General features: G+C 41.1%; 1 protein-coding gene across 3 annotated transcripts in view; it reads left to right on the top strand.

Moving 5' to 3' along the window:
* TMEM45A (transmembrane protein 45A) overlaps positions 1-23,844 on the top strand; it is an 88,360-nt gene that overhangs the window by 39,863 nt on the left and 24,653 nt on the right. The window lies entirely within an intron of this gene.

Here is a 23,844-nt window from a genome sequence, read left to right as displayed (position 1 = left end):
AAGAATGATTCCCAGGCCTCACCCCAAGAGACTCTGATTTAATAGGGTCTGGGTTGGGGATCAGACGCCTTGCCTATTTTTTATGGTTCTCCCAGATATTTTGCATAGGCATCCAGGCTGAGAATCACAGCTCTAGTAGAAACTAAGCCTTGATCACTATCAGATGGCTCTTAGCATTCCTCACGTCTGCACAGCACACCACACCACAACTTTTCCACTCCCAGCTCCCGCCTTTCTGATTGTTTCTTCCTACACACTCCTGTTTTTGTGCACTCCCATGAGGAGGCTGCAACTCTGCCCTTCCCTTGGTACATTGCGGTGAGCACTTCTGGAACCCATCACAGCCAGGCAGGGCAGGGGAGCCAGAGCTCAGCATGCCTCCCGGCCCCACCCTTCACACGGAGACACACAGAAATCCCTTTGGGTTCCCGCCCGAGGAAGAAGAAGACACCCCTCTGGAGAGCTTTGAGGCATTTGAAGGAGAAACTAACCTATGACATGAGGCAGTGCCTACTGTGTGGCAGGAACTTTACTTGTATTATGTCTGCTTATCCTCAGTTTTTTTTTTTTTTTTTTTGAGACAGAGTCTCGCTCTGTCACCCAGGCTGGAGTTCAGTGGCGCGATCTCGGCTCACTGCAAACTCCGCCTCCCGGGTTCACGCCATTCTCCTGCCTCAGCCTCCCGAGTAGCTGGGACTACAGGCGCCTGCCACCGCGCCCGGCTAATTTTTTGTATTTTTAGTAGAGACGGGGTTTCACCATGTTAGCCAGGATGGTCTCGATCTCCTGACCTTGTGATCCCCTCGCCTCGGCCTCCCAAAGTGCTGGGATTACAGGCTTGAGCCACCGCGCCCGGCTATCCTCAGTTTTATAAAGTAGTTTTATTGATACTGTCATTCTCATTTTATAGAAGAAATTGAGGCAAAGTTAAATAACATGCCCCAAGTCAAGGGCACAGTGGTCTTTGTATTAGAGTTGTCTGATTCTAGAATCTGGGGTCTTAAAAAAATGATGATATCTAGGTCCACTCAGACTAATCGAAGGAGAATCTCTAGAGATTGGGCCCTATATACTGGTATTTTTTATGAGCCGTTCAAGCCAGATGTGAGACCTGGATGACATTTTGCTCTGCTGTCTCCCAGGCTGACTTGGAGCCTGAGTCTATAGAGATTCCTTTTATTCCTGTTCTCTTCTTCCCCTTTTCTGTTGGTGATTTAAAAATTGTTTTGTTTTCATGCTTGTTAGAGATCCTCGGTCTGACTGGCATTCCTAAGAGGGTTGTGAAAAGCTGAATAATGGCCTTCAGAGATGTCCATATTTTATTTTCTGGAAACGGAGAATATGTTACCTGACATAGTCAAAAGGATTTCACAGACATGATTAAAGTTCAGGATTGGGGACTGGGGAGCTTACCCTGGATTATTCAGGTAGGCCCTGTGGTTCTCATAAGGAGGGAGGCAGGAGGATCAGACTCAGAAGAAGGCACTGTGGCAACAGGAGAAGGGGGTCAGAGTCAGTGAGAGAGATTTGAAGATGCCATGCTGCTGGCCTTGAAGATGGAGGAGGCCTGGAACCCAGGAATTCAGGAGGCATCTAGAAGCTAGAAAAGGCAAGGAAAGGGATTCTCCCCTGCAGCCCGGAGAGGGAACGTGCCCCTGCCAGCGCCTTGATTCACCGTCTGTGAGACCCACTGCAGACTTCTGACCTCCAGAACTGTAGGATAATAAACTGGAGTTGTAATTAGTGGTAATTTGTTAGACCAGCAGTGGGAAATTAAACCAGGGGTATTTGGTGCTGTAGAAAGTGCACCGTCCTCCAGTACCCCAGAGAACTGGATTCCATTTCTGCGCTCTGCCATTCACTGGCTGTGAATAATTCTGGCAAGCCACCAGATGTCTTTAAGATAAGCTGTTTCTTCTGGGAAGTAGAGCCAAGAAACCAGATGTCCTTGAGGGCAGGACTGGGCTGATGACCTCATATGCCTCACAGATGCACTCCCTGCCATAGCCTTGATTCTTCTGCCCAGCTCGGCTCTGCGCTTCACAATAGGAACCACCGTTCCTGCTCCCTCAAACTGAGCCTGAGCTCTCTATCACACTGCCCTGGGTTATTTCATCACTGGCTGAAATGATCTTGTGTGTTAACTTGTCACAGGCACTTTTTCCTTGGCTGGGCCTTTTTTTTTTTTTTTTTTGAGATGGAGTCTCACTCTGTCACCCACGCTGAAGCACAGAGGTACAATCTCAGTTCACTGCAACGTCTGCTTCCCAGGTTCAAAGGATTCTCCTGCCTCAGCCTCCTGAGTAGCTGGGATTACAGGTACCACAACAAGTAAATTTTTGTATTTTTAGTGGAGACAGGGTTTCACCATGTTGGCCAGACTGGTCTTGAATGGCTGGGCCTAGTTTTTAAAGAAATTATTTAAAAATAAACAATGAACTATAAATTTTCCAACACCAAGGAGACTGAAAGACCAGAGTTATTCTGTTGGCTTTCCCCCCTCCTCCAGTCAAAATTGCACAATGTTTTGATATCACCTCATTGGCTTCAGACTCTGCTTATGTGATTTATTTGCTTTTCACAAACTTCTCCCTGCCCTACTTCCAGTATTTGAGGGTGGACATGGGGCATTATGTCTAATTGGCCAGCTCTTTCCAAAAGGGGAGATATTCTAGACCTTTGTATGACTGTACGTAGTGCAAATATAATTAATTGGTAGTGATGACATCCAATCATAAGTCCTTGGCCTCATATATGCACATTTAATACTAAGTCTCTTTATCTGTAGTAGTAATATTAAACCGCAAACTTGAATGACTTTTGTGTGAAAGTTTTCTCATGGAGTTGCGCAAACTTCATTTTTTCCAAATGATGTTCTGTTTGTTCTATTAGTTGCTGTACCTTATCGTTTGAAAGAAGTGCACATGATCTTGGTTGTACTTACTTTCATAAAACAGTTAACAGCTAAGTTTGTTGCATTCTTTTTCCTAAGAGAAAAGGTGAAAAAAAGTCTTGATGTTAAGGGGATTTGATCAAGGATCTCCTAGACCAATGTTTCTTAATTAGTGAAAGGAGTGTGAATTTGCCCCCCAGGGGACATTTATCAATATCCATAGATATTTTTGGTTGTCACACCTAGGGGAAGGTACTGCCAGCATCTCGTAGGTAGAAGCCAAGGATGTTACTAAATATCCTACAATGCACAGAACCCCTCACTCTGCCCCTGCACCAAAGAAAGAAAGAATTATCCTATCTTAGATGTCAATAGTGCCATTGTTGAGAAATTCTGTCCTGGATCAGTGTTTCTCAAACTTTAATATGCATATGAGTCACTTGCAGATCTGGTTTAAAAAGATTGTGATTTGGTGGGTCTAGGTGGCACATGAGGGTCTGTATTTCCAACCAGGTCCCACTTGGTGCAGCCACTGCTGGTGTGAGCACCACACTTTGAGTTTAAATGTCCTAGAATTCTTGTTTCTTATCTGTCTTCTTACACCAAAAGATAAATTCCATAAGAACAAAGACCTTGTCTATGTCCTGTCCCAGTGGCTAGAACTGTTACCTGGCATATCACAGTTGTTTAATAAATACTTGTCAAAAGCATGAATGGATCCACGGAGGAATTAAGAAATGAATAAATAAGCAGGCAGGTGAAAGCACTGCTTATTCCCACACATATCTCTGAAGAACCTTAGAGGCACTAATTCTTTAAAAAAACCTAAATTTCCTTTTAACAAAGCCAGAAATTTGCCATAAGCTTTCCCCAGAGCATAGCAGTCTTCCTCAGGTTAAAAATGGTCTCCTTTCTCTGATGTCTCACACTGTCCCTTCCGATGCAGGTCCAATGGATAGATAGTTGGGCTGATAATAGTGGGAAAAACCCGAGACCCAAACCCTGGCCCCACACCCCAGCCTGTCCCAAGGTGAAAGGCCTAGATGAAATCGTATTTGTTTGTATTTTGGCAGTCGGGGGAAGGAGGAACTGGGGATTTTCTTTGAGATGGAGTTTTGCTGTTGTGGTCCAGGCCGGAGTGCAATGGTACGATCTCGGCTCACTGCAACCTCCGCCTCCCAGAATCAAGTGATTCTCCTGACTCAGCCTCCTCAGTAGCTGGGATTATGGGCACCCCACATCCATGCCTGGTTAATTTTTGTATTTTTAGTACAGGGTTTCACCATGTTGGCTTGGTTGGACTCAAACTCCTGACCTCCTGTGGTGCGTCCACTTTGGCCTCCCAAAGTGCTGGGATTACAGGCGTGAGCCATCACGCCCAGCCAGAATAGCTTTTTGAAGGAAAAACAGGTTAGAATGAATTTCGTGGTGTAGCCTCTGGGGAAAAGACGTCTTCTAGTGGGCATCAGGGAGCTGAGGGGTGGGGAGAACCAGATGTTGGTGTCCTTTCTTCACCTGTGAGCTTTGGGAACTCAGAGATCTATTAACCTCAGTTGGCAAATCATTTCCTTGTTTTGGCTCTCTGGGCCTCCATTGTCCGCCCTTGTCTTCTACCTTCCGCACACAAGGAAATCCAAACAAAGCCAGACTTTGGAATCCTATCTAGGAGTGGCTTTCCTTCCCAAGGTGGTCCCTGTGCTCTTGTAGAGAATTTGCTCAGAACCCAAAATGTGCTGTAGTGTCCTCCTGAGAATTGGTTGTGTTGGGCAGAAGACAGAAAGGGGAGAGAAGAGCAGGATGACAGTAAGAGGAGTAAAGAGGAGACGAGGAAGGTGAGGCCATTAGAACAGAGCCACAGGGCATTCTCTGTAGATTGGCCCAGGAGATAGCCAAACGTTCACACAGGTGTTATTGTCACAGAGCTCTTGACAATAGCAACTCTCTCCTTTAGAAGCTGTGATGCAAATGAATGTGTCAGCACTGCTGATTCAGGTGTGGTCACTGCATTTTGACTGTACATTGTTTTGTAAACTCATCGGGCCCACTGGGTGCCTGTGACTCTGCCCTGAACCAAAGAGAAATAGCTTTCTCTTCTGGGTTGGGAGCTGGTAGAGTAATACTGGGCTTGGAAGTCCTGTCTTTGAATCAGTTTATCAACACTGAAGAATGTTCTGCATCTTTCCTGGGACCTATAAGGGATTCAGGTTGGCTATAAGGCAAGGTCAACAGAGAGTGAGATTTGTTTGTCATCAGAATGGGTTACTAAAGCACTTGGAAGAATTTGCCTTTCTGGATGTCTTTAAATAGAAACTAGATTCTTGCATTATGGGATCGTTTAAGGGCTCTCGGAGGCAGAGAGATGTATATCCCTGTCATATCCCATCTTTGCTCAAAAATTGCTTCTTATTGTTCATAGGTTAAAGTTTAAATTTCTGAACTTGGCATTCAGGGTCTTCTGTTATTTGGCTCTAAACCTTTCCTAGGTCTTTCTTTTTTAAAAGATAAGTTAAACACAAAACAAAACAAACAGAAAGCAGCAAACTAGGAATAGAGAACTTTCTCAACTTGATACAGAGTATCTACACAAAACCTACAGCCAACATCATACTTTAGTGCTGAGAGACTAGGTGTTTTCCCCTTAAGATTGGGAACAACACAAAATGTCCCATGTCGTCACTCCTATGCCACTTCCTACTGGATGTCTTACATAATGCAGTAATATGATAAAAGGGAATAAAAAGTATACAGACTGGGAAGGGAGAAAGAAAACTCTCTTTGTTCACAAGTGGCATAATTGTTCATGTAGAAAATCCCAAAGAATCAACAACAGCAGCAAAACCCTTCCTGGAACTAAGTGATTTTAACAAGGTTTTAGGAGACAAGATTAATATATAAAAGTTAACAAAAATAAATAAAATTTAAAAAATATAAAAGTTAAATGTTTTCCTTTATGCCAACAATGAACAAGTGGAATTCAAAATTAAAAATACAACATCATTTGCATTAGTACCAAAAAAGAAAAGATTTAGATGTAAATGTGACAAAATGTATATAAGATCTATATGAGGAAAACCATAAACCTCTTATGCAAAAAATCAAAGATCTAAATAAATGGAGAAATATTCTATTCTGTTTATGAAGAGGAAGGCCCAATATTGTAAAGATGTCATTTCTTTCCAACTTGATCTATAGATTCAATGCAATCCCAATCAAAATCCCAGCAAGTTATTTTGTGGATATTAAACCGATTCTAAAGTTTATATGGACAGGCAAAGGACCCAGAATAGGCCAACACAATATTGAAAGAGAAGAACAGAATCGTAGTCCTGATACTACCTGACTTCAAAACTTATTTTAAAGCTGCAGTGATCAAGAAAGCATGGTGTTGGTGAAAGAATAGACAAACAGGTGAATAGAACAGCATAGATAGCCCAGAAATTTACCCACATAATATAGTCAGCTGATTTTTGACAAAGGGGCCAAGGCAATTCAGTAGTGAAAAAATAGTCTTTTTAACAGATGGACCTGGAACAACTGTATACCCACTGTGTTAGGGTTCTCCAGAGAAACAGAACCCAATAGGATATGTATATGTATATGTGTATGTGTATGTGTATGTATAAGTATATGTGGGAATCCATTATGGGAATGGACTCACACAATTATGGAGGCCTAAGTCTGAAGGCCTGAGAACTGGGAGGTCCGCTGGTATAAGCCTCAGAGTCCAAAGCCCTGAGTACCGGGGGCTCACTCGTATGTCCAAGGGCAGAAGAAGATGGATACCTCAGCTCAAGAAGAGACAGTGAATTCACCCTTATTCTACCTTTTTGTTCTATTCAGGCCCCCATGGGTTGAATGATGCCCACCTAGGCAATCGTCTTTACTTAGTCTACCAATTCAAATGCCAATCTCTTCTGGAAATGCCCTCGCAGACACACTCAGAAATAATGTTTTACCTGCTGTCTCTGCATTTCTTAGCCCAGTCAAATTGACACATAAAATTAACCACCAAATCTACATGCAAAAAAATGAATCAGACATAGACCATACCTTTTTCATAAACATTAATTCAAAATGGATTAAATACCTAAATGTAAAATGCAAAACTGTAAAACATCTAAAAGATAACAGAGGAAAATCTAGTTGCTCTTGGGTGTGGAAAAGGGTTTTAAAATAATATATCAAGAGGACAATCCATGAAAGAAAAAATATAAAAGTTAGATTTCATTAAAATTTAAAACTTCTGTTTTTTCATTGTCTTAATGGTGTCTTTCACCATTTTGAGCTAATTTTTATGAAAAAAGAAAGGTCTATGTCTAGATTCATTTTTTGAATATTAATGGTGAAAGACACTATTAAGAGAATGAAAAGACAAACCACAGACTGGGGAAAATATTTGCAAAACATAAATCTGATAAAAGACATGTGTCTAAACAGTATAAATAGCTCTTGAAATCCAACGACATGAAAACAACTCAATTAAAAAGTGATCTGAACAGACATCTTATCAAAGAAGGCATACAGATGGTAAATCAGCATATTAAAAGATGCCCATCATCGTATGTCATCAGGGAATTACAAATTAAAACAACAATGAGATACTACTATACACCTATCAGGAATGCTAAAATCCAAAATACTGACACCACAGAATGTTGATGAGACTGTGGAGAAACAAGAACTCTCATTCATTGCTAGTGGGAATGCAACATGGTACAGCTTATTTGGAAGACAGTTTGGCAGTGTCTTGCAAAGATAAACATATCACCATACAATTCAGAATTGTGCTATTGTGCTCCTAGTATTTACTCATGACTTGATAACTAATGTCCATATAAAACCCTGCACATAAATATGAGTAGCAGCTTTATTCACAATTGTCAACGATGCACAAAGATGTCCTTCCATATGTCTTTTTATTTTCTTTTGGATATGAACAATTTATTTTCTTTTGGATATATACCCAGTAATGGGATTGCTGGGTCAAATGGTAGTTCTAAGTTCTTCAGGAAATCTCCAAATGCTTTCCATAAGAATTGAACTAATTTACATTCCCACCAACAGTGTACAAGTGTTCCCTTTTCTACAAAGCCTTGCCGGCCTCTGTTGTTTATTTGACTTTTTAATAATAACCCCTCTGACTGGTATGAAATGGTACCTCATTATGGTTTTGATTTGGATATCTCTGATGATTAGTGATGTGGAGCATTTTTTCGTATGTATGTTGGCCTCTTGTATGTCTTCTTTTGAGAAGTGTCTGTTCGTGTGTTTTGCCCACTTTTTAATGGGGATATTTGCTTTTTGCTCATTCAATTGTTTAAGTTCTTTGTAGATTCTGGGTGTTAGACCTTTGTTGACTGAATAGTTTGTGAAAATTTGCTCCCATTCTGTAGGTTGCCTGTTTACTCTGTTGATAGCTTATTTTGCTCTGTAGGAGCTCTTTAGTTTAATTAGGTCCCACTTGTTGATTTTTGTTTTTGTTGCAATTGTTTTTGGGGACTTAGTCATAAATCCTTTATGAAGGCCAGTGTCCAGAATGGTGTTTCCTAGGTTTTCTTCTAGGATTCTTTAAGGTCTTACATTTAAATCTTTAATCCATCTTGAGTTAATTGTTTTCATCTTCTTTTTCTTTTCTTTCTTTTTTTTTTTTTGAGACAGGGTCTCACTCCTGTCACCCAGACTGGAGTGTGATGGCACGATCATGGCTCACTGCAGCCTCAGCTTCCTGGGATCAGGTGATCCTCCCACTTCAGCTTCCTGGGTAGCTGGGACTATAGGCATGTGCCACCATGCCCAGCTAACTTTTTATATTTTTAGTAGAGATGGAGTTTTGCCATGTTGCCTGGGCTGGTCTTGAACTCCTGGGCTCAAGCAATCTGCCCACTAGGCCTCCCAAAGTGGAGTTAATTTTTGTATATGGTGAAAGGTAGGGGTCGGGGTTCATTCTTCTGCATATGGCTAGCCAGCTATCCTGGCACCTTTGTCAAACTGGGAGTCCTTTCCCCTTAGCTTATCTTCTTTGACTTTGTCAAAGATTAGATGCCTGTACATGCATGATTTTATTTTTGTGTTCTCTATTCTGTTCCATTGGTCTATGTGTCTTTTTTTTTTTAAACCAGCACATGCTGTTTTGGTTACTGTAGCCTTATAGTAAAGTTTGAAGTTAGTCAGATAATGTGATGCCTCTGGCTTTGTTCTTTTTGCTTAGGATTGCTTTGGCTATTGGGGCTCTTTTTTGATTCCATATGAATTTCAGAACAGTATTTTCTAATTCTGTAAAAAATGACCTTGGTAGCTTGATAGGAATAGCATTGAATCTGTAGATTGCTTTGGGCAGTATGGCCATTTTAATGATATTGATTCTTCCAATCTACGAACATGGAATGTTTTTCCATTTGTTTGTGTCATCCGTGATTTCATAGACATATGAATACTAGAAGAATCGTGAAGAAAACACGATTCTGGACACTGGCCTTGGGAAAGGATTTATGACTAAGTCCCCAAAAGAAGTTCAACAAAAACAAAAATCAGTAAGTGGGACCTAATTAAACTAAAGATCTCCTGCAGAGCAAAATAAACTATCAACAGAGTAAACAGGCAACCTACAGAATGGGAGCAGATTTTCACAAACTATTCAGTCAACCAAGGTCTGACACCCAGAATCTGCAAGGAACTTAATTGAATGAGAAAAAAAAAAATAACCCCATTAAAAGGTGAACAGACACTTCTCAAAAGAAGACATACAAGTAGCCAACAGACATGAAAAAATGCTCCACATTACTAATCATCAGACATCCAAATCAAAGCCACGATGAGACACCATCTCACACCAGTCAGAGGGGCTATGACTGATAAATCTAAAAAGAAACTGATGCTGGCAAGGCTTTGAAGAAAAGGGAACATTTGTACACTGTTGGTGGGAATGTAAATTAGTTCAGTTCTTATGGAAAGCATTTGGAGGTTTCCCAAAGAACTCCGAACTACCATTTGACCCAGCAATCCCATTACTGGGTATTATATTCAAAAGAAAATAAATTGTTCTCTGAAAAGACACATGCACTCACATGTTCGTTGCAGCACCATTCACAATAGCAAAGACATGGAACCAACTGAGGTGCTCACTGGATTGGATAAAGAATTTGTGGTACATTTACATCGTGGAATACTGTGTGACCATAAAAAGGAATGAAAATCATGTTCTTTGCAGCAACACGGTTGCAGCTGGAGCCATTTTCCTAGATGAATTAACACAGGTACAATAAATCAAATACCACATGTTGTCACTTATAAGTGGGATCTAAACATTGAGCATACATGGGCATGCAGATGACAATTAGGCACTGGGGACTACTAGAGGAGGAAGGGAGGCAGGGGACAAGGGTTGAAAAACTTACTGTTGGGTACTATGCTTAGTACATGGGTGATGGAATCATTCATACCCCAAACCTCAGCATGATGCAATATACTCAGGTAATAAACTTCCACATGTATCCACTGAATCATATATCCACTAAAATAAAAATGGAAAAATAAAAACAGTACACAATTCGCATCAACATTTACCACTGTTTTGCGATTTGCGTTTCTCACTCAATCCTTTCAAAATTAATTCCTGTTTATGAATATAGATATACTTCTTTTATTCAAAAATCTTTTACTGGTAGTATTATATTGTGTTATATATATATTATGTCATATTATTTATTCATTTTTCTATTGATGGATGTTCAGATTTTGGTGTGTTTATGAATATAGATATACTTCTTTTATTCAAAAATCTTTTACTGGTAGTATTATATTGTGTTGTATACATGTTATGTCATATTATTTATTCATTTCTCTATTGATGGATGTTCAGATTTTGGTGTTATTCCAATTTTATGTTACTACAACAAATTCTGGTAATGAACTTTTTTTGACTTATACAAGAGAGCGTCTATAGGAATTTTGGGGGATTACACACTAAACATTGAATGGCTGGATTGTGTCATATGTGCATTTTCAGCTCTCCTAGCTACTGCCAAATTCTTGGCAAAGTGTAATAGTAATGCCAGTTTGCACTTTTAGTAGTGTATGAGTGTTCTTGTTTCCTCATGCCCTCACCAACACTTGATATAATAGATTTTTTTAATTTTGCAGTAAAATAGATGAAAAATACCTGTTTTTAATTTGGTTTTCTTTGCTTTCTAGTGAATCAAGGATCTTTTCTTAAGATTATTGGACAGTGAGGGTTTTGCCTTGTGTTGAATTGTCTATTCTTATTTTTTACCCATAGGGGGAGCAGTTTTTCTTTTTCAAATTGATTCCTAATTAAAAAATTACATTCCCTAGTACTTGTCCTTTGTCTTTGACATTTATTTCAAATATTTTTTCTGTCTGCCATGTATTTTAAAACTTTATTTATGGTACCATTGTGGGAGAGGCATAGGCCCAAGGGTGGGTATGAATCCCGATTCTGTTACTTATCACCAGCATGACCTTGGATAGTCAGTTAATCTCTAACTGCATCTCCGTTTCTTCATCTGTAAAATGGGGATGATAGTAGTACCTGTTTCAGAGGTTTGTTTTGAAGATTAAAGGAGTTAAGATGAAGAGCAGTTACATAAATGAAAAGTGGTACACAGAAAGCAGTCAATAACTGTTAGCTAATGTTTGGACATATAGAAGTTTTTTTGCTATTATACAAGGTAGATTTAATTTTTTTGCTTTTGTACATGATAAAAGTTTGATTCCATCTCACATAAAATAAGATATGCAGGGATGGAATGGTGGATCCACAGTCTTCAGGAATAAGCCTCTTTTAGGTGCACTGCTCCTATCCCCTAGATGTGAGCCTTATCTGCATAATCTGAGATAACTGCCAAAGCATTAACCATCATAATCCTGTTCCAGCCTTCAAATAAAGGAAGGGCAGAAGTGATATTTCTTCCACTCTTTTCAATCAGCTTTATTGAAGTGTAATTTACATGTGATAAAGTTCACATCTTTTAAGAGTATAATTTGATGAGTTTGGGCAAATGTATACGGTTGTGTAATTATTGTCACGATCAGTATATAGAATATTCCCATCAACTTGAAAAGTTTCCTAATGCCCTTTGCAGTCAATTCTGTTCCCTTTACCCTGAGGCAACCACTGATCTGCTTTCTATCACTACAGTTTTGTCTATATTAGAATTTCATATAAATGGAACTATGCAGTAAGTACCCTTTGGTGTCTGTTTTGTTTCATGTAGCATAATGCTTTTGAGATTAATTCAGATTTTTACATGTGTCAGCAATTTGTCCCTTTTTATTGTGGAGATGTATCATAGTTTGTTGATTCATGCACATGTCAATGGGTTATTTCCAGGTTTGGATTATTACAAATAAAGCTACTATGAGGATCCATGTACAAGTCTTTTTGCGAACATTGTTTTCATTTCTCTTGGGTAAATACCTAGTGTGAAATTGCTGGGTCGAATGGTAAGTGTATGTTTAATGTTATAAAAAGTGATAAGCTGCTTTCCCATGGGGCTGTTCTATTTGTGTTTCCACCTGCAGTGTATAAGAGTTCTAACTGGTCCACATCCATACCAACACTTGGAATTGTCAGTCTTTTAAAATTTAGCCATGCTAGTGAGTGTGTATTGGTATTTATTATTTTAGTTAGCCTATCCCAAATGACTAATGATCCTGAACATCTTTTCATGTTTGCCATTTGTATAGAGAAGGTTTAAGTTTTGATGTGGTCAGCTTTCTCAGTCGTTTTCTTCATTGTTTTGCTTTATGTATCTTGTTTAAATTTTTTTTTCTTATCCCAAAGTCATAAAGATGTCTTCAAATATTTTCTTCTAAAAAGTTTTAAAGTTGGAATTTCATAACTAAGTCTTTAATACACCTAGAATTTATTTTTGAATCTGATGTGAGTAGGGAGTCTAGTTTAATTTTTATCCACGAATAGAAACTCAGTTCTAGTAACATTAATAATTTTTCCATGGACTGGTAATTTATATTGTCATTTCTATCACTCACCAGCTTCTCATATGTGTATAGTTTCTAGCTGTATTTTTCATTGTCTCCTACCCCAGTGACTACAATGTCTCCTCTATGTTCCTTCCAATGTGAGTTTATTCATGCTCTTCCTTATGTCGAGGGTGGGTGACTGCTTTTAGTTCCACCTTTTGAAATCCATTCATTGTTCACGGTCTAGCTCAGATGACCTTTAAAGTTCTTCCCAAATCTAGTCATATGCCTCTCTCCCTTCCTTGAATTAAATGAAGGGGCTCGGCACACGTATAGCATTTTATTCCTTTACTATAAATCTTAGCCCATCTTTTTGGAATCATAGTCACTTCTGTGTCTGTCTTCTTTGTCCTGCCAGGCTGTAAGCCCTTTCGTGTTTTTGTGGTAGGCAGAACAGTGTTCCTACCTGCCTATGTCCTAATTCCTGGAACTTGTGAATATATTACCTTACTTGGCAAAAGGGACTTTGCATATGTGATTAAATTAATGACATACAGTGAAGAGATTATCCTGGATTATTTCGGTAGACTCAGTCTAATCACATGAGTTCTTAAAATTAGAACCTTTACCAGATAATCTCAGAGTCAGAGGAATCCATGGTTAGGAAGTGGTCCGAGATGGACCATTACTGGTTTTGAAAATGGAGGGAGGGGGGCTATGAACCAAGGAATAGAGGTGGCTTCTAGGAGCTGGGAAAGGGAAAGATATGTATTCTCCCTTACAGCCTCTTCAATGGGACATAGCAGCCCCCTTGGTGGCACCTTGGTTTTAGTGATAGGCGTGTAGGGGCAGCTTTGCTGACACCTTGATAGCCCAGTGAGATCAGTATTGAATTTCTGACCCATAGAACAGTAATATAATAAATGTGTGTACTTTCAATGTACTAACTTTGTAGTAATTTGTTACAGCAGCAATAGAAAACTGATGTATTTGCTCACCGTAGAGTCCCCTGTAACTTGAAGCAGATCCTTAGATACAAAGTGATAAATCATTGTTCACTGAGTTGAATTGTGAAGCAACATGTAGCTTGGAACTACAGAATGGCAACTTTATGTTCTTACTACATCACTGATGATCAGTCTGATGTTTATCACTAGCATCTAGACCTTTGTCAATCCATGACGAATGAATGACAAAGCCCAGCTTTCCTTATTGTTAGCAGTCCTGCGCCCTCTGACTTTGACTACAGTGGTGGTAAATAAATACTCTTGGCTCTGTGCAAAGCTTTACCTCCTTAACCTGTGCTGGCAGCTCAGTGGTAGAAAGGAACAGAAGGAGATGCCTTTTCCCTGTGATATTTAACCTACTCAAAGGTACTTGACTGAGACCCTTTGATGGGGCCATTGAAAAGTCTTTTCTAGTCTTTGTTCTTAGGTAAGGGATTTGGAGTCAGACATACAAGGACTTTGAAATCCTGACTCTGGGCCGGGCGCGGTGGCTCAAGCCTGTAATCCCAGCACTTTGGGAGGCCGAGACGGGCGGATCACGAGGTCAGGAGATCGAGACCATCCTGGCTAACATGGTGAAACCCCGTCTCTACTAAAAAATACAAAAAACTAGCCGGGCGACATGGCGGGCGCCTGTAGTCCCAGCTGCTTGGGAGGCTGAGGCAGGAGAATGGCGTAAACCCAGGAGGCGGAGCTTGCAGTGAGCTGAGACCCGGCCACTGCACTCCAGCCTGGGCGGCAGAGCGAGACTCCGTCTCAAAAAAAAAAAAAAAAAAAAGAAATCCTGGCTCTGGTCTTCGCTAACTCTGTGACGTAGAGTAGGTTACTAATACCTTGGAGCCTTGGTTTTCTTATACCTATGGTAGAGATAATAATACAGTTGACCCTTGAGCAAGCAGGGGTTGAGGTGCTGGCCACCCCTTGCAGTAAAAAATCCAAGTATAGATTTTTACTTCCCCCAAACTTGACCGAAAGCCTTTTATAAACAGTCAGTTAACACATGTTTCATATGTTATGAAATGTAGCTTCATTATATACTATATTCTTCTTCTTCTTTTTTTTTTTTTTTGAGACAGAGTCTTGGTCTATTTCTCAGGATGGAGTGCAGTGGCACGATCTTGGCTCACTGCAACCTTTGCCTCCCAGGTTCAAGCGATTTTCCTGTCTCAGACTCCTGAGTAGCTGGGATTACAGGTGCATGTCACCACGCTGGGCTAATTTTTGTATTTTTAGTAGAGATGGGGTTTCACCACGTTGGTCAGGCTGGTCTCAAACTCCTGACCTCATGATCCACTTGCCTTGACCTCCTAAAGTGCTGAGATTGCAGGTGTGAGCCACCACACCTGGCCTATGTACTGTATTCTTACAATAAAGTAAGCTAAAGAAAATAAAATGTTATGAAGAATGTCATAAGGAAGATACAACATATTTACTATTCATTAAGTGAAGTGGATCATCATAAAGGTCTTCATCCTTGTCATCTTTATGTTGAATAGGCTGAGGAGGAGGAGGAAAAGGAGGGATTGGTCTTTCTTGCTGTCTCGGGGGTGGCAGAGGCAGAAGAAAACCCATGTGTAAGTGAACCAACCCAGTTCAAGCCCATATGTTCATGAGTCAACTGTATTTCCTTGAGTTGTCTTAATGATAAAATAAACAGATGTATGTATGTAAAGTTATTAGTATACAATAGGCGTTCAATGAATGCCTTCCTTCCCATCACAGGTGCATCACTACTGACAAACAATTCCAGACTTCTATTTACTTTGAAGAGTTGGTTACAAGCAGGTGATGCCATATGACGTTTGTTCTTAATTTTTGTTTTTAGGTTTTATTTTTAAAGACATACGTTTTTGGATTGCCTCATCCTTTCTTATATTTTCAAGTTTAGGGTTCTTGTCATTTTAGATGTTTGGTTAAGAATAGCTGATGTGTAGTGGATGGTTTTAGTTATTTAAACATTGAGAGGGGTTGGTAGTGAGAACTATAGGCAGAGGTACGGAGGAGATCAAAATAAGATAAAATAAATAAGGTCATAGCACTCTAGAGTGGTTATTTTCTTCTGACAGAGCTTTATTGTCATTCTGGCTTTGGGAGCAGCTGCTGAGCCACTCATCTCTGGTCACATGCTAAGCCTAATATGAGTGAGCACGTCCGGGCTTATGACACTGACAAGAGACAGATGGCCTCTGGGGTACAGAGATGGGGAAGTCAGATTTAAATCTCAATATCTTGATGCTACTCTACTTGTCTCCACATGCTCATTCAAATAGCATTCCTGTGTCTTGGCACTATCATTTGCAAAAAGAAGAGACACTCATCGTCTTATTTGGAAGGCTGGGCTTGCTGGGCTGAGAGTGAATGAGAAGCCTTCTTGCAGACCAGAGCTCTCACTTCTTTCTTGATTTCGTCTAACTGCTCTCCACTGTTGAGAAGCTTCCTTTTCACTGTCCCCTGGTCACTGCGGGCTCCTCCTCTACAACACTGCTTTAGAATGACCTCGTCCACCAGGCATCTTCTTAGACAGAGTCCTCTCCCCATCTTAGGCATGCCAGTCATCTTAACAACTCCATAGAACTTGTAATTAGTTTGTTTCTTAGGGACATATTTTAGCATTTCTGTCTTTTGTGGTTTCTTCAGTGTATTATAAGCTTTCTGCTGTGAGGAGGGCCTGTGTCTGTTCTGCAGTAGGTGCCTAAGCTCCTGAAGTGTCCCTGTACGATGCAGGTGATGATTAGAAGAGCATCCCAAATGCTTTGCACTGCATTGTTGACCTACAGCAGTTTTCTTTCATCATTTTTCTTATTCCTATAACTTTGGTTTTGGCCACGACTTCAACCCTGTGGCGATCTCTTGCTTGAGGCACTGCATGTTAGAAAATAGGTTATCTTCAGCCGGGCATGGTGGTTCATGCCTATAATCCCAGCACTTTGGGAGGCCGAGGTGGGCAGATCACCTGAGGTCAGGAGTTCGAGACCGGCCTGGTCGACATGGTAAAACCCCATCTCTACTAAAAATACAAAAATTAGCCAGGTATGGTGGCATGCGCCTGTAATCCCAGCCACTCAGGAGGCTGAGGCAGGAGAATCGCTTCAACCCGGGAAGTGGAGGTTGCAGTGAGCTGAGATTGCCCCACTGTACTCCAGCCTGGGCGACAGAGTGAGATCCTGTCTCAAACAAACAGACAAACAAATAAACAAACAAAAAGTCCAACAAACAAACAAAAACAACCAAAACGAAAATGGGTTATCTTCTTAGGCCTTACAGAACACGATCTATTATGTTACTGCTGCTCTAACCATTCCCTTTGTCTGCCGTCTCCATGGCCTGCAAGAGTGGCAATATCTTTCACTGGCCTTGGTTCTCAGAGCAGGTGGCACATGACTGAGGCTAGTGGCCTGGTAGGTAGGATGGCAAGGTGAGTTGCAACTAGAACTGTCCTCTGGCACAATGTTTGGATAGGGAGGCAGGAGGTTCCAAAGGGTGTGTTCTCTGGGTTTAAATGCATTGTAACCTAGTCTGAAGGTTTATCTGCTCATGCTAGAAAGATAGGAGTACATTGGTTTAATCTCAAAGGAGGAAGAGTGGGCAGTTTTAGATTTAGGGCCACTCAGCATCTGCTTTTCCATCTTGAGTCTGGAGCCATTGTAAATCTTTGAGAGAAGAGAACTAATTTGGACTTGACATTGAGGAAACTGTGAAGGTAAGGATACTTTAAGAAGACTCATTCAAAATAAATGAAATTTGGAGGAGAAAGTGCTGGTACAGAATTATGGAGAATGAAATTTTAAAACCACATCTTGCTTTCTTTTCCCCACACCTGAGTTAGTTCTTGGGCTCTGCCCAATATTATCTCTTAAGGGATAGAGTTTTAAAATGTTTCCCTTTTGTGTGGTGAGTGAGTCTGTGTGTATGCCAGGGGGTGGTCATCAAAAAGTAGGGTAATGGGGATATCCATAGTATGTGGATACAATTTGAGAATTAAGGCAAATAGAGCAAAGCTGTTCAGATTTGTTTAGTGCATTGGAATTTACAAATGTATCTTGAAATATGAGTCACTAATGAAGACTTAGGAATACGTCATTTTGGTAGTGGCGCAAGATGAAATTTTAAGTTTTTTCTCATAATGGTATTCATTTTATACTGAATTTGGCTATTTGATTAGAATTCCACCAATGAAACCATTGCATCTCTTTTTCTGGATTATTTTGAGTTGTTTTCCCTTTCTGTGTATAGACCTGGGCTGTGGTTTTTGTGGCTGTTAACACCTGGGGATTAACACCTAGCACCTGAGTGAAGGGGGCCAGCCCCCCCCACACCTGTGGGCGTTTCTCGTCAGGTGGAATGAGAGACTTGAGAAAAGAAAGAGACACAGAGACAAAGTATAGAGAAAGAAAAGTGGGCCCAGGGGACCAGCGCTCAGCATACGGAGGACCTGCACCGGCCGATCTCTGAGTTCCCTCAGTATTTATTGATCATTATCTTTACCATCTCGGAGAGGGGGATGTGGCAGGACAATAGGGTAATAGTGGGGAGAGGGTCAGCAGGAAAACATGTGAACAAATGTCTCTGTGTCATAAGCAAGGTTAAGAAAAAGGTGCTGCGCTTTGATGTGCACATACATAAACATCTCCATGCATTAAAGAGCAGCATTGCCTCTAGCACAACTCACCTCCAGCCCTAAGGCGCTTTTCTCCTATCTCAGTAAATAGAACAAGCAATCGGGTTTTACACCGAGACATTCCATTGCCCAGGGAGGAGCAGGAGACAGATGCGTTCCTCTTATCTCAACTGCAAAGAGGCCTTCCTCTTTTCCTAACCCTCCTCAGCACAGACCCTTTACAGGTGTCAGACTGGGAAATGGTCAGATCTTTCCCTTCCCATGAGGCCATATCTCAGACTATCACATGGGAAGAAACCTTGGACAATACCTGGCTTTCCTAGGCAGAGGTCCCTGCGGCCTTCCACAGTGTATTGTGTCCCCGGGTACTTGAGATTAGAGAATGATGATGGCTTTTAACAAGCATACTGCCTTCAAGCACTTGTTTTATGAAGCACTTCCTGCATAGCCCTAAATCCATTAAACCTTGAGTAAACACAGCACATGTCTCTGCAAGCACAGGGTTGGGGCTAGGGTTACAGATTAACGGCATCTCAAGGCAGAAGAATTTTTCTTAGTACAGAACAAAATGGAGTCTCTTATGTCTACTTTCTACATTGACACAGTAACAGTCTGATCTCACTTTTTTTTTCCCCACACCTGAGTTAGATCTTGGGCTCTACCCAATATTATCTCTTAAGGGATAGAGTTTTAAAATGTTTCCCTTTTGTGTGGTGAGTGAGTCTGTGTATATGCCAGGGGGTGGTCATCAAAAAGTAGGGTAATGGGGATATCAGGAGGGGTTTCTTGTTTTCAGGCCAGAGGGTAATGCTTGTATCTTTAGAAGTGGAGGGCTTCTTTGGATAGGGGAGGAGGAAGAATTTTTAGGATGAATCACACCGGAACCCAATGATGAAATCTTGCAGTCCATTTTTTTAGACCTAGATGAACTGCTTTTCTTTTTCTTTCTTTCTTTCTTTCTTTCTTTCTTTCTTTTCTTTTCCTTTCCTTTCCTCTTCTCTTCTCTTCTCTTCTCTTTTCTTTCTTTCTTTCTTTCTTTCTTTCTTTTCTTTCTCTTCCTTCCTTCCTTCCTTAATTCCTTCTTTCTTTCTTTCTTTTTTTTTTTTTGAGATGGAGCCTCACTTTGTCCCCCAGGCTGGAATGCAGTGGCCTGATCTCGGCTCACTGCAAGCTCCACCTCCCGGGTTCATGCCATTTTCCTGCCTCAGCCTCCCGAGTAGCTGGGACTACAGGTGCGTGCCACCACGCCTGGAGACTTTTTTGTATTTTTAGTAGAGACAGGCTTTCACTGTGTTAGCCAGGATGGTCTTGATCTCCTGACCTCGTGATCCGTCCGCCTCGGCCTCCCAAAGTGCTGGGATTACAGGCGTGAGCCACCGCGCCCAGCTGAACGGCATTTCTTAGGAGGTTGTAAGTGGTGGGATCAGGTAGGAAAGTCCGGAGGAAGGGCCTTCATGTTTCCTGCCCTGGGATTTTCCTTGGTGTTTCTGCTGGCTGTTTGCATGTTCTCTTTTGTGGTCAAGGAAAGCCCCTTGCTCTCCTTCAAAGGAGAAGGTCTGCTTTTGTGTTTAAATCTGATCAAACTCTATGCTACTTTACTTGGCTTTTACAAGGAATAAGTTGTACCTGAAGGCGTCAGTAAAGCAGGGAACAAAAGATATTTACAGATAATGATTTCTAGGAGATGAGCGTGAAGTGATGTTTGAGGATATGGACAATGTTTTCTTTCACAATGAAAGTGAAGTAAGGTGAATTATGTTTTTATTGCCAGAAGTAACTGCATCTGTTGAGTTCCTTAGCCAGGCAAATATAACAACCCTTATACTTTGACTTTATTTTGTCTGGATCTTTAAACAGAAAGATTGGAACAATCAGATTGTTTCAGATTGAAAGGCTGAAGACACAGGAGTTGTATAACTGAAGTAGGAAGGAGGACTCCTTTCTTTCACCTCTTTGATCAGCTCATATTCTTCTTCACAAACCCTCCACTATTCCCCATTGCCTCCTTATTACATCCTAACTGGTGTGCTGAGATATATCGATCCTCTCAGCTTTGTGGGCAGCAGGAGCCTCTTAGCTTGTCATAGGGGTGGGTCAAGAGGGCTATTTGGCCTAGAGCTGTACATTCAGGGAAAGCCTGCATTTTAAAATTTCATCTTATCTATGACATAAGCAATATGTTTGCTTGTATATTAAAAGTATTTACTAGGTAATTCTAAATATTTAAAAGCAACCAAATTTCCTGTGACTGTTTTGGCATTTTCTTTCTTTTTTTTAATATACTAGGAGCCTAAAAAAAAAGGAGAAGGCCCAGGCACCTACACTCTGAGGGGCCCCCACAGTCAGTTGCACAGGCTTTCATACTATGGTAATGGTCATAGCGGCTATTGAGGAGGACAGACCTTCAATAACTAATCATCCAAAGAAGTCACTAATGTGAGGACTGGGTGCCTTGAAAGGGTGTAATAGGGACCCTCCCCTATTTGGGCCATCAGGAAGGATTTCTCCAAGCAGGTGAAATTGAAGGGGCCTCTTCCCCTTCCCCTAGAGGGGATCAATGTTAGGCAGCAGAGGTGATAAATCTCAACAACCAATTGGTTTTTAAGGAAAGAGCCAAACTCTAGGATGATGCTCATAATTTGGGTTTGGGCAAAGGGGTGAATTGGCAGTGTTGTTAACCAAACTAGGTAACCAGGGATTCTTTTAGGGTAACTAAAACTATTTTCTGGCAGTAGATGGGTTGATAAGATGATTAGTTCAGTGTTGGGGTATGTTGAGTGTGAGAGGCCTTTGAGACATCAGAGTAGAGATGTTTTGCAAATGTATGATCTTGTGTTATAAGAAGAGCTTAGTAACTCCTTGTAAATTCAGAACCTCATAGTATGTAAGGCAGTGGATAGTCCAGGGGGGAATTGAAAGAAGAATGGATATATGGCCTCTGCTTTCAAGGAGTTTATTCTCTAATTGCAGTCAAGGAGTTCAATAACCACAGATTATCCCAGTAACCCTCTAAGACCACAGCAAGAGAAATGTCTTGGGCGGTACAACAGTGATTGCCAAATGAATTGTATCAATGTTTCTTGATTTTCTATATCCATCTTAGTATTTAAGTAAAATCGTGCATTTGGTTTTACTTTTGTTTCACTCTGGTAGTTAGAGGTAGGTTGAAAATAGCATGATCTTATTTAACAGCACCATGGGTTATTTGCTTTGGAGTAATTAATTTTAAATTTATGATATAGGTACTGTTATTTGTCCCATTTTACAGAAGAGAAAACTGTGGCACTGAGGGGTTCAGTAACTCTCCCAAAGTTATGTAACTAACAAATTATAAAGTTGGTATTTGGACTTAGATAATCCAAAATCAAAGCCCCTTCCCCTAATTTTTAATCCTATTTTTTAACTAACTATATACCCTATCATTTAAGTTATTTGAAAACCTTATTTTCAGTGGCTGCGTAATTTATTTAACATTCTCCTAGTGCCTGTATTTCCATTTATATTTTCCAGATAAATCCCTGCAAGTGGGCTTCCTGTACTAAGAAATATAAAATGTTTAAGACTTCTTAAACCAAATACAACTCATTTTCAGAAAAGTTCAAAAAATTTGCAGTCTGTATATACTTTTCAATCCCATATAGAAGTTTTCTCAATCCCATATGATTGTCTAAACCGAAACAGAACTCAGCAACACTGTGATAAAGGTGGTGGTTAGGATAATAAATCAGAGACTGTTAGGGCAGGAAAGAACTCCAGGTTTCATCTAGGCCTGCCTCCCTCTTTTATTCGTTAAGAACCAAGGCTTAGAAAGGTTAAGAAACATGACCCAAACACGCCATTACAGGCATAGTTAGGACAAGGACCTGCACACAGCACTATGTGCTATATTGAGCCTGAGACTTTTGGATGGTTTGGACGATTCCAGGGTGTCCTGAAATGACTGCCCGGGGTCGCCCCTGAGATACAAGAGACTTTTAGTGTTTGGGTCAGCTTCCAAGTTTCCCCCTGAGTTTCACAGTCGTATCAGAGGGGTGGAAGTAACCCAAAGGGGTCTGTCCTGAACTGAGAAGCCCATTATCACCTAGAGATAAAGAAGTCTGCTGGGCCAGGGGAAATCCTGAAATCTCCTTTCATGAATTTACTTTGACCTGGCCTAGTGTCAGATCTACGAGGGTGATTCTGGACTCTCTTTTCATTATGGTGCTGATGGTATGATATGTGTCAATAAAGGGCTACTCACGTAATTTAAAACTCACATAATTCAAGATTTTTTTTTTTTTTTTTTTTTTTTTTTGAGACGGAGTCTCGCTCTGTCACCCAGGCTGGAGTGCAGTGGCCGGATCTCAGCTCACTGCAAGCTCCGCCTCCCGGGTTCACGCCATTCTCCTGCCTCAGCCTCCCGACTAGCTGGGACTACAGGCGCCGCCACCTCGCCCGGCTAGCTTTTTGTATTTTTTTTTTTAGTAGAGACGGGGTTTCACCGTGTTAGCCAGAGATGGTCTCGATCTCCTGACCTCGTGATCCGCCCGTCTCGGCCTCCCAAAGTGCTGGGATTACAGGCTTGAGCCACCGCGCCCAGCCTGTTTTTTTTTTTTTTAAATAGCAGTGACCAAAAATGGAGGGTGTTTCTGTTTATTTATTTATTTTTTATTTTATTTATCTATTTATTTTTGAGATGGAATCTTGCTCTATCGCCCAGGCTGGAGTGCAGTGGTGCGACCTCGGCTCACTGCAAACTCCGCCTCCTGGGTTCACGCCATTCTCCTGCCTCAGCCTCCTATGTAGCTGGGACCACAGGCGCCCGCCCCTATGCCTGGCTAATTTTTTGTATTTTTTGTAGAGGCGGGGTTTCACCGTGTTAGCCAGGATGGTCTCGATCTCCTGACCTCATGATCCGCCCGTCTTAGCCTCCCAAAGTGCTGGGATTACAGGCGTGAGCCACCGCGCCTGGCTGGGTATTTCTGTTTATTAACCAGAAGTGACTCCACCATGTGGCAAATAATGTAAACAAAATTTGCAATTTGATTTGGCTTGATATCTGGCTAGGTGGGGCTAAGGTGTTTTAACAGTAAATCTCAAAGTTTCATTGCCTTAGCACAATAAGGGATTGTTTCTTACAAAATCTGAAGCAGGCTGGTTGATCACCTTCTGAGTTGCAGATATGCCACACCAAGGTTGCCCAGGCAGGAGAAGAGAGAGGTAAAGGAGTCATGTAGACTGCTAACTGACCCAGCTTGGAAAGTGACATGTGCTAGTTCAGCTTACAGTGTATTAGCCAGAACTAAAAACATGGGTCCATGTTTTTAACTGGAGGGAGAGGCTGGGAAAGAATGGGAGCAGCACACAGATATTTAATGAACACTAATTGTTTCTTCCATACACTT

This window comes from Trachypithecus francoisi, unplaced genomic scaffold (genome assembly GCF_009764315.1).
Source record: "Trachypithecus francoisi isolate TF-2019V2 unplaced genomic scaffold, Tfra_2.0 Lachesis_group0, whole genome shotgun sequence".
In the NCBI taxonomy this organism is placed as follows: domain Eukaryota; kingdom Metazoa; phylum Chordata; class Mammalia; order Primates; family Cercopithecidae; genus Trachypithecus; species Trachypithecus francoisi.
The sequence above is the reverse complement of the archived record's forward strand: the minus strand, read 5'-3'. Positions and strand labels throughout refer to the sequence as shown.